Source organism: Asparagus officinalis, chromosome 3, assembly GCF_001876935.1.
Source record: "Asparagus officinalis chromosome 3, Aspof.V1, whole genome shotgun sequence".
Taxonomy (NCBI): domain Eukaryota; kingdom Viridiplantae; phylum Streptophyta; class Magnoliopsida; order Asparagales; family Asparagaceae; genus Asparagus; species Asparagus officinalis.
In genome coordinates, this window is record NC_033796.1 from 18,759,219 (window position 1) to 18,769,458 (window position 10,240).

Below are 10,240 nucleotides of genomic sequence, written 5' to 3' on the forward strand. Positions count from 1 at the left end.
GGTTGTATGTTTTTACCATGTAAAAGGATGAAAAGTGTAAAAAAATGTATCTCAATGTCAGCTTTCATCACTTTACAATGTTTGTTTAAATTCTCTTTTACATGAAAAGCTTACACCTTTTGATGAGCTGTCACCGAAAACAAATTCACCAAAATTATGAGTGATTTTGTTAAAAAGCTGACACAATGTCATAAATGTGTCCAAAAAAATAATTAAAAAAATCAAAACCTTGTAGAAAGTGGTGAGGTGGATAAACACTTTCCATTTTGTGTCATAAATACTCTAGTTTATATTATACTATTCAAACAATATACTACTATTATTTTAGGATTCACAAAGATTCCTAACCAAACAATGTAAACACTCGAATGGAAAGTGGTGAGGTGGATAATCACTTTCTATTTTGTGTCATAAACACTCTAGTTTCCTAAAGGCATCCAAACAGCCCCTAAAGAGATATCATCAATGGCACAAATTTTAAGGGCACGAGAGGCTATGAATATGCATGCGATATCTCTGAGAATGTGTTTATTGGTACCTTAAAAATATAATTTAATATTAGAGCCATGGGAGTTAATTCACCCCCTACCCCCTTGTTTTTCAGTTCGTCTTAAATTATGAAAAATTCTCCAAGGACCCAAAATATGAGACTAACGGGAGGACAGATGAGGTGTCTCTCTTATTGGTCCCATATTTTGGGTCCCTGTAGCAAAGCTCTTGAATTATGTCCTCCCTGTTGGTTCTATATTTTGGGTCTCTGTAGCAAAGCTCTTGAATTGTCATACTTTAGCGCTCACAAATAAATATTGAAGTGATTATAAATTTTCTTCGACACATTCCCTATTTTGCATAGTATGAACCAACCAATCTAAATAGTTGATTTTTTTAGGGTATAAAATTGGCAATTAAAAGATCATAACTGAAAGAAATTAAACCCAAATGCTCATCAAAGACTTGCCAAATTCTTGCACTGATACAGAAATCATACAATTACAATCAATGCACGCCTTGACACTAATGTTCATGTTGCGCGCCTTTGCGGAAGCGTGCTCGTACACCAAACGAGTCCGTAAGTCACGAGAGAAGATTAACAAACCAAACACGAGCACAATCCAAACAAATATGACAAACCAACCGCAAACACAGAGATATACGTGGTTCGGCAATTTGCCTACGTCCACGGAGAGAGGATATGGAGATTTTAGTATATCGAGGAGAGTACAAAAGGTTACAATCACTCAAACACTCAAGCAAACCCTAACCAATGATCTCTCAACTCGCTCACAAGTTCTCTCTCTCAAAGTGCTCAGAATACTCTCTATTCTCTGATGAACAAAACCCTAAAATCGTGTTTCTATTTATATTAAACAGCAAACCCAAACAAAACAGGAAACTAAAAAAATAGGCCCAAACCCAACACGCGGTTGATCGCTAAATCTTCGCGGTCGACCGGCCAGAACACAAAAAATCACCTTTGAGTTTACAGGGTCCACAGTCGACCACACCCTTGGTTGCGGTCGACTGGCCAGAACAAAAAAAAATCACCTTTGAGTTTACAGGGTCCACTGTCGACCGCACCATTGGTCGCGGTCGACTGGACAGAAATCCAGAAACTACCATGTACTCGTGCACGTTTTTGGTCGACTGCACCCTTGGTCGCGATCGACCGGATAGAAACAAAACCTGTCCGACTGTAATTTCCTGAATATTGGTGTTTCTCTTTAATTCTCCATATCAGTGAAGTTTTTTTAAACTGAACCGACACCAATACCAACCAAATGTTCCACTTGTTGCGTCCAGTACGAAATGAAATAAATCCACGATAACAAACTCAATCCATAACAAGTTGAGAACCCAAATGAGAATGTGAACAAACTCTAAAAAATGTCGGTATTAACTCATCAAACAAGCTATATCAAAATGACTGCATACATATCCCCTCTCCCAAGAGATAAGTCGTCCGTAGTTCATCCAAATAGCTGTCAAACGTCCTCAACAATCACGAATATACAACAAGTTTCGACAATGATCAAACTTATTGTTCGGAACCACCTTTGTGAGCATATCCGCCGGATTATCCTTCGTGTGGACCTTCACAATTTCTACATCGCCATCTTTAAGAACATCCCGAACAAAGTGCTAACGAACGTCAATGTGCTTCGTCCTCATATGAAAAACTCAATTCTTTACCAAATAGATAGCACTCATGCTATAATAATAATTAGTAACGGACCGTTGCGATATACCAAGTTTCTCTAAAAGTCCCTGAAGCCAAATAGCCTCCTTGATAGCCTCTGTAATCGCCATATACTCTGCATGCATCACCGTCAAAACTACCATAGACTGTAAGGTGCATCTCCAATACATCGGTGCACGGGTCAAAGTAAACACTTATCCCGTCGTAGATCGGTGCTTATTCAAATCACCAGCATAATCCAAATCAACATAGCCAATGCACAACTGCCCACCTCTAGTGTCCCGCTAAAAAAATAAACCAACATTAAGAGTACCTCGAATGTACCTCAAAATCCATCTCACGGCATCTCAATAACCCACTCCTAGATCGTACATGTATCTCGAAACTATGCTCACTGCTTGTGATAAATACGGCCTCGTATATACCATCATGTACATCAAGCTCCCAACTGTACTTGCATATGGAGTCTTCGACATCAACTCTCTATCTTCAACTGTCTTCGGTTAAATGTCAACTGAAAGTTTAAAATTAGTTCTCTAAGGTATACTAACTGGCTTCGTATCCATGCTAATATTAAACCAATGTAGAACCTTCTTCAAATAAGCCACATGTGTCAAATAAATTCTGTCCTTCTCTTTATCTCTGCCAACCTCCATTCCCAAAATGCACTTTGCCTCATCCAAATCCTTTATCTCAAACTCCTTTGAAAGCTATTCCTTTAACTCATCTATCACGGATTTGGAAATAGAAGCAACCAATATGTCATCGATATAAAGTAACAAATAAATATATGCACCTCCTTTTAACTTGCGGTAATACACGTAAGGATCAAACTAGTTCTGAGTGTACGAATGACTGATCATGAAACCATCAAATCGTCTACACTACTGTCGAGGAGATTGCTTCAAACCGTGTAGCAATTTCTTTAACCTACAAACCAACTTTTTCTTCCCTGCAGCTCGGAATCCTAATGTTTGAGTCATATATATTTCTTCATCAAGATCACCATGAAGAAATGTAGTCTTCACATGCAACTGATCTAACTCTAAATTATATTGTACCACCAAAGCTAACAAAATCTGAATCGAAGCGTGCTTCACCACCAAAGAGAAAACCTTATTGTAATCAATACATTCCTCCTGTGCATAGCCCTTCGCAACCAACATAGCTTTGAACCACACTGGAGTACCTTCAATGCCCTTCTTCTTCATGTATACCCATTTGCAACCTATCGCCTTCCGCCCCTTTGGAAGCTCAACAAGCTCCCATGTATCGTTCTTATGAAGAGACTCCATCTCCTCCTGCATAGCTACCTATCACAGATCAGCATCTGAACTCTGCCTAGCCTCTTTGAATGTAGTAGTCACTATCTTATTGATACTCTTAACCGAAAGTGCATACGCAACTACTATGTCTGTATACCACGCTGGCATCTGTATGTCTCTCCTCTGTCTCCGAACTACAATAGAATCATGAACTTGAGTCGTTGGTCCCTGATCCTGCTCTGTACCCGTATCCTCCAAATCACTGACGTGATCGTATGACGTCACCTCAGTCAGCACTCTAATGGACACGGTACCACCTGAACACTGTGGAGCTGCATCAATCTCTACTACCTATGATATCTCCTCTGTCGGGGTGCTCTCCACCTGGTGAGAGCTGGAAAACTTTAAGATAGAAGCCTCATCAAAGTGATGTCTCTACTCAGCACGATCTTCTTATCCACTGGATCCCATAGCTTGTATCCCTTGACACCACGTTTGAATTCTACATATCTGTTCTCACATGATAAAATGCAGGGCACCAAAATACCTTGAGCTGGTCATGGTCGTGTGCTGGATCTCCCGACCACATCTCTATAGGGGTCTTCCCCTCAATCGCAGATGAATGCAGCATGTTAATGAGGTGGCTCGCATATAATAGTGCCTCAGCCAAAAAAATCTTCTCCAAACCACTCTGCGACAATAAGCATCGGACATTCTCCAGTAAAAACCGATTCAACATTTCTGCCACCCCATTTTGTTACGGTGTATGACTAACTATGAAGTGTCTCTCTATGCCCTCGTCACTACATAGCTACTGAAAGGGTTTGATGTGTACTCACCGCTGTTGTCGAATCATAACGTCTTGAATTTTCTCCCAGTCTGTAGTTCCAATCTTCTCTTTTACTCCACAAATAACTTTAGGACTCCATTCATAGTGTACACTCAACAACGCCTAGAATAGTCATCAACAAACGTGACGAACCAATATCAACCACCAAGTGATGCAGTCTTGGTGGGACCCTAAACATCTGTGTGCACGTAATCCAGGATGCCTGTCGTCCTATAGATGGTTGTTCCGAACTTCACCTTCGTCTTCTTGCGAATAACACAGTGCTCACAGAACTCAATCTTCCCACTCTTGGCTCCCTTTAATAGCCGATGCTTGTACAAAGCCCGCAGTGACTTTTTTCCTATGTGCCCTAACCTGTAGTGCCAAAGTCTACTCATGTCCACCTCTGAAATAGCTGAAACTACCTGGCTAATCTCGGTGCTCCCCTTCAGATAATACATGTTTTAACTGCGGATTCCCTTCATCACCACCAAAGATCCTTTAGTAACCTTTGTTACAGCGTCTTCAAAGGTCACCTTGAATCCATTTGCCTCCAAAGTTCCAACAGAGATAAGATTTTTTTTTTAGCTAAGGAACAAATCTCACCTCTTTTAATTCACGGACTATTCCATCGTGCATCCAAATCCTCACAATACCTATCCCACAAATGCCACATGATTGATCATTTTCCATGACAAAAACACCCTTATCGAGTCTTTCAAATAATGCAAACCAATTTTGCGTGGGAGTCACATGATAAGTATCGCCAGAATCAAGCATCCAATCTGATGCATCCACATTGTTCACCTCTAGAGTAATCAATAGAGAAAAGTTCGAATCATCGGAATCATCGCATTTCACAACATTCACCTCATTGGCCTTTGGGCCATTCTTCTTGCTACTCTTATTCTCCTTGAGCTTCGAGCAGTCTCTCTTCTAATGTTATGTTCCTTACAGAATGCACACTGGTTCTTAGCTAACTAGTGATAGCCTCTAGACTTTGGCATGCTCCTATTATCACATCTCAGATATGTGTTTCTACCTCTCGTCGATAAGGCCTCTCCTGAAGTACTAGCGCAGAAAGTCTCCTTGTCATTCCTCCTCAAATTATAGTTTGTCAAAGCATTAGTAACTTTACTATATGTGATAGAAGATCTCCCGTTCAATAAGGTAAGCATGAAGGTATCATACTCATCGTTTGGTAAGGAGTCCAAAAAAATAATAGTCTTGTACTCAGCCATGATCTTTTCATCCACATTCGTCAAGTCCGATAATAACTTTGTATAGTTATTCACATGAACTGCAAGCGAGGTACCCCTGGACATTTAAAATCTGAACAATCTTCACAGCAAGTGCATGCGGTTCTCAACACTCTTCATAAGGTACTTATTGTTGAGAATCTCCCACATTTTTATTACAGACGTCACCCCAATCACATCATACTTCAGCTCTTTTTCCAAACAGGACATGATCACCCCGTAAACATTCCTATTCATCTTTTCTCATACCACCTCTTCATATTTTGGTGGCCTCTCATGGACCATGATGGTCTCCTCCAAATTCCGAGCATTGAGCACATCATGTACGTCGCTTATCCACAAACCAAAATTGATCTTGCCGTCATATTTAGCCACACTAATCTTGGTGTTCTGAAAACCAACTTGAATTGTACCCGCCATCTTGCTGCTTTCACCAACTTCTTCACCCATACTCAGAGACTCCAATTACAAAGAAAGCTCCAAACTTTGATAGAATTAAGAAGTTACCCAATTGAACTCTAGATTAGATTCCAAATAGATCTCCTAACTACACGAGAAAAGCGAAATGTTCAATAGCAACTCCACAATGCTATCTCCACTGAAGCCTAGAATTCCAAGAACTAAGCTTCCACTACGAATCTTCCTCCACCAAATATCAAAACCCTACATCTGAAACCCTAGAGATCTGATACCAAAATTGTTGTGCGCCTTTACGGAAGCGTGCTCGCACACCGAACGAGTCCGTAAGCCACGGGAGAAGATTAACAAACCAAACACAAGCACAATCCAAACAAATATGACAAATCAACCACAAACACAGAGATATGTGTGTGGTTCGACAATTTGCCTATGTTCACGGGGAGAGGATAGAGAGATTTTACTATATCGATGAGAGTACAAAAGGGTTACAATCACTGAAACACTCGAGCAAACCCTAACCAATGATCTCTCAACTCGCTCACAAGTTCTCCCTCTCAAAGTGCTCAGAATACTCTCTATTCTCTGATGAACAAAACCCTAAAATCGTGTTTTATTTATATTAAACAGCAAACCCAAACAAACCTGGAAACTAAAAAACCAGGCCCAAACCCGACGTGTGGTCGACCGCCAAATCTTCGCAGTCGACCGGCCAGAACACAAAAAAATCACCTTTGAGTTCACAGGGTCCGCGGTCGACCGCACCCTTAGTCGCAGTCGACCGGACAGAAATCCATAAACTACCCTGTACTCGTGCACGTTTCTGGTCGACCGCACCATTGGTCACGACTGACCGGACAGAAACAATACCTGTCCGACTGTAACTTCCGGAATATTGTTGTTTCTCTTCGGTTCATACTTCAACAAAAAAAGCAAGATCGAGCTAGAAGATCAAGTTATCGCAGTAGAGAAAGAAATTGCTAGCAGAGACCAGGGTAGACCAAAATGAGAATAGTACTTTGACCAATCTATCGATTTGATCTGGTGATCAAACACAGTACAACAGTATCATTCTCAAAAGAAATGTTAGAGGCACACCATGAGGCACACCTCCGGTCACACTCCCCCACCTGCTACAGTGCAGGAGGCCCCAGTGGGGCCCCATGCACTGTAGCAGGTGGGGGAGTGTGACCGGAGGTGTGCCTCATGGTGTGCCTCTAACACCGCTCCATTCTCAAAGATAGCAGAAAAGTTGAGGAATACACCAAATTGAGAGTCTTGGGGGGGGGATATTATGATCACTGACCATAAAGCAATAAGATTTATGCTGAAACCAAGTCTTAGCGAAAGAAAAATTACTATACGTAGCCATAATTCTACCTTTTTATCTTGAAACCCACAATTTTATTAAACAACTATTGAGTTTTCAAAAGCAAGTACGCAATCAATTGGATTACTTGAAGTATCTCCACTTCACAATGCTGAAAGTAGGGGAAGGTGTGGGCGGGCCTGCCGGCTTTAAGGCCGGGCTGGGTCTAACCCGCACCCTCCTGTTAGACCCTAGAGGGCGGGTGATTAGGGTCTTATGCTAATCTAATCCGATTTTATACCAATTAAAACTAATAAATTAGTATCCTAGCAAGTATGAAATACAACAAGAATATAAGCTAGGATAAGCAATATGAACAATGAGATATATCCTATATGATAAAGATATATGCAAGGATATACAAACAACACAAGGGTAAATACTCTAAACAATATAGTGGATGAGATAAATGAGTAATGCACAATTGCCGATATAAGATGAATGCAAAAATAATACGCCAAAGCACACTCAAACACAATCAAATGATCACGGAGTTCGGACCTTCGTCCTACGTCTCCGCTCCCCACTCCCGGGGAGAAATCCACTAACACAACCGTTTGGAAGCCGGAACTTCTTCTACACACTGCGGTTTCTAGCTAACGCGAAAACTCTACAACTCACACTCTTTCAATCACACTCTACACCCACTAAGTGTTGGACCTAGTCGTATCTCCTCAAGTGCTCGGTTACAACCTCTCCCTAGGCACGTCAACCGACGCCACTCTCTCTTGGGACGATCCCCGACTCTCACCACACACTTCTCACTCGGTGTACAAGTGTATTACAAAGTGATTCTCAATGACAAGCACAAATTAACAAATGATTGTTCTCAAAACAAGGTGAGAACTCAATTAAGCACATGTCTAGTCACGAACCCACAACCCCAAATTATACTATGTATGAAAATACAATAAGCTTAATGGTTGTGTGTGTAAACAACGAGTATCAATAAAACAATTAAACACAATATAGAAATCTAGCTTATGGAAATTTAGATCAAATCAATAAATAGCTAGAATTGAGTTTAAGAAAAACTTCTCTATAGATCAAGAGTGGAGGGAGAAGAGTTGGATGCCCAAACACCAATAGATGATCTCCTCAAGCTTCTTGTTGAATTAAATCACAAAAACCGAAACACTCAAATGCTTAAAAGCTTCTTAAAACAAACTTAAACAAACACTAAACAAGTTTAAACCCTTGTTAAAATCTTTTAAACCATTCTCTTGTTAGTTGAAAGATGACAGGAATGGGGTATTTATACCCTCTAAAGATCTTAGCAAAAACCCCCAAAACAAATGACAAAACAGCCCCCAGAGAAACAGCTCAGAAATAGCCGTTAGTAGCCAACGGCTATATTGTCGGTCGACCGGAAATTCTGTCGGTCGACTGATGGAAAATTTCGGTCGACCGACGGAAAGTTCGGTCGACCGTTATCCAGGTCGAAAACGAGAAAACGAGCAGACACAAATCCGGTCGACCGGTGCGGTCGACCGATGGAGCTTTTCGGTCGACCGGACCGGTCGACCGACCAACTCTCTGGACCATGCTGACGAAAGAACAAACGAGCGGTCGACCGGTTCGGTCGACCGAATACTGATACTTCTGAAAAGTGTTTATCTGATTTTGAAACACTGTTTAAGAATATCAAACAAATTCCAAAAAATATAAAACTTTGGGGAATGATTGTAGACATAATAATAAACATGCTACAATAACTGGTTATCAAAAAGGACTTCCCAAATGAAAAATATCATCATTTTACAAACTAGTCCAAAACATGAAAATATGAGATACTTGAATTTTGATGTTTTGACATAAACCAACTTTTGAAACTTTGTGAAATGTTTTTGTAGACTTAGTAAAACATGTATAAACTGATATTGAAGTCTATAAACTAAGAATACAATATTTTCACAAAATTGCATATTCTATGCAATGTTTTCAAAAACATAATAGAAAATATGAAATATAGAATTTCATATATATAACCATAAAAACTCAAAACACATGTATGTATATATATAACTATATATATGCATAGAAACCAAAACTTATATATATATATATGACTATATATATATATATATACGAAGAAACCAATAAATGTGTGTGTATAGATAATTGAGCTTAGAGTATATAACACACATAATATAAATCCTAAACTAAATTACCCAAGCTAGATCTTGATCTTCAATAAGCTCTTCTAGGTAATCTCGCGGATGAAGCTTTAACTTGGATCTTGAACTTTGAATAGCAAGACTTCACCGACATTCCGCCAACCTCCTTTGGATATGATCGTTGAAGCTCTATTCCATCCATCCTCCAACAACGTTGTTTGTCTATAATACATAGGAATGCACAAACACTAGACAAACAACATTAGTAATAAATTGTTTGTTAAACATCATCAAAACAAGAAGGCCAACAATCTCCCCCTTTTTGATGATGACAAACAATTTACAAAAAGGAATATATACATGAAGGAAACGAACATATACAAGATAATATATCATGCATCAGTGTTGAAAATAACGCGTTTCGTAACGCAAAATAACGCATAACGTAACGTAACGCAAGCTTAACGTTACATAACGTTTGAATATAACGCAAGGACAAAATAACGTACGTTATTTTCCTTATAACGTAGGTTATGTAACGTAACACTGTAACGTTTAGTAACTTAGGTTATTTTATCAACGGTTTAGATTGCTTTAAAAAAAAAGAACGGCTGTGATTTGATTTACTTACTTGTTAACAAAACCCTAGAGGGCCTAAACTAACCCGTCGCCTCCATTTCTCTTGAACACCAGCGAATCCCCCTTCTGATCTCCCGTCGCCTCCATTTCAGCACGCGATCGAAGCCTTTCCGCAGGCATTCGAAGCTCTCCCGCAGGCGTTCGAAGC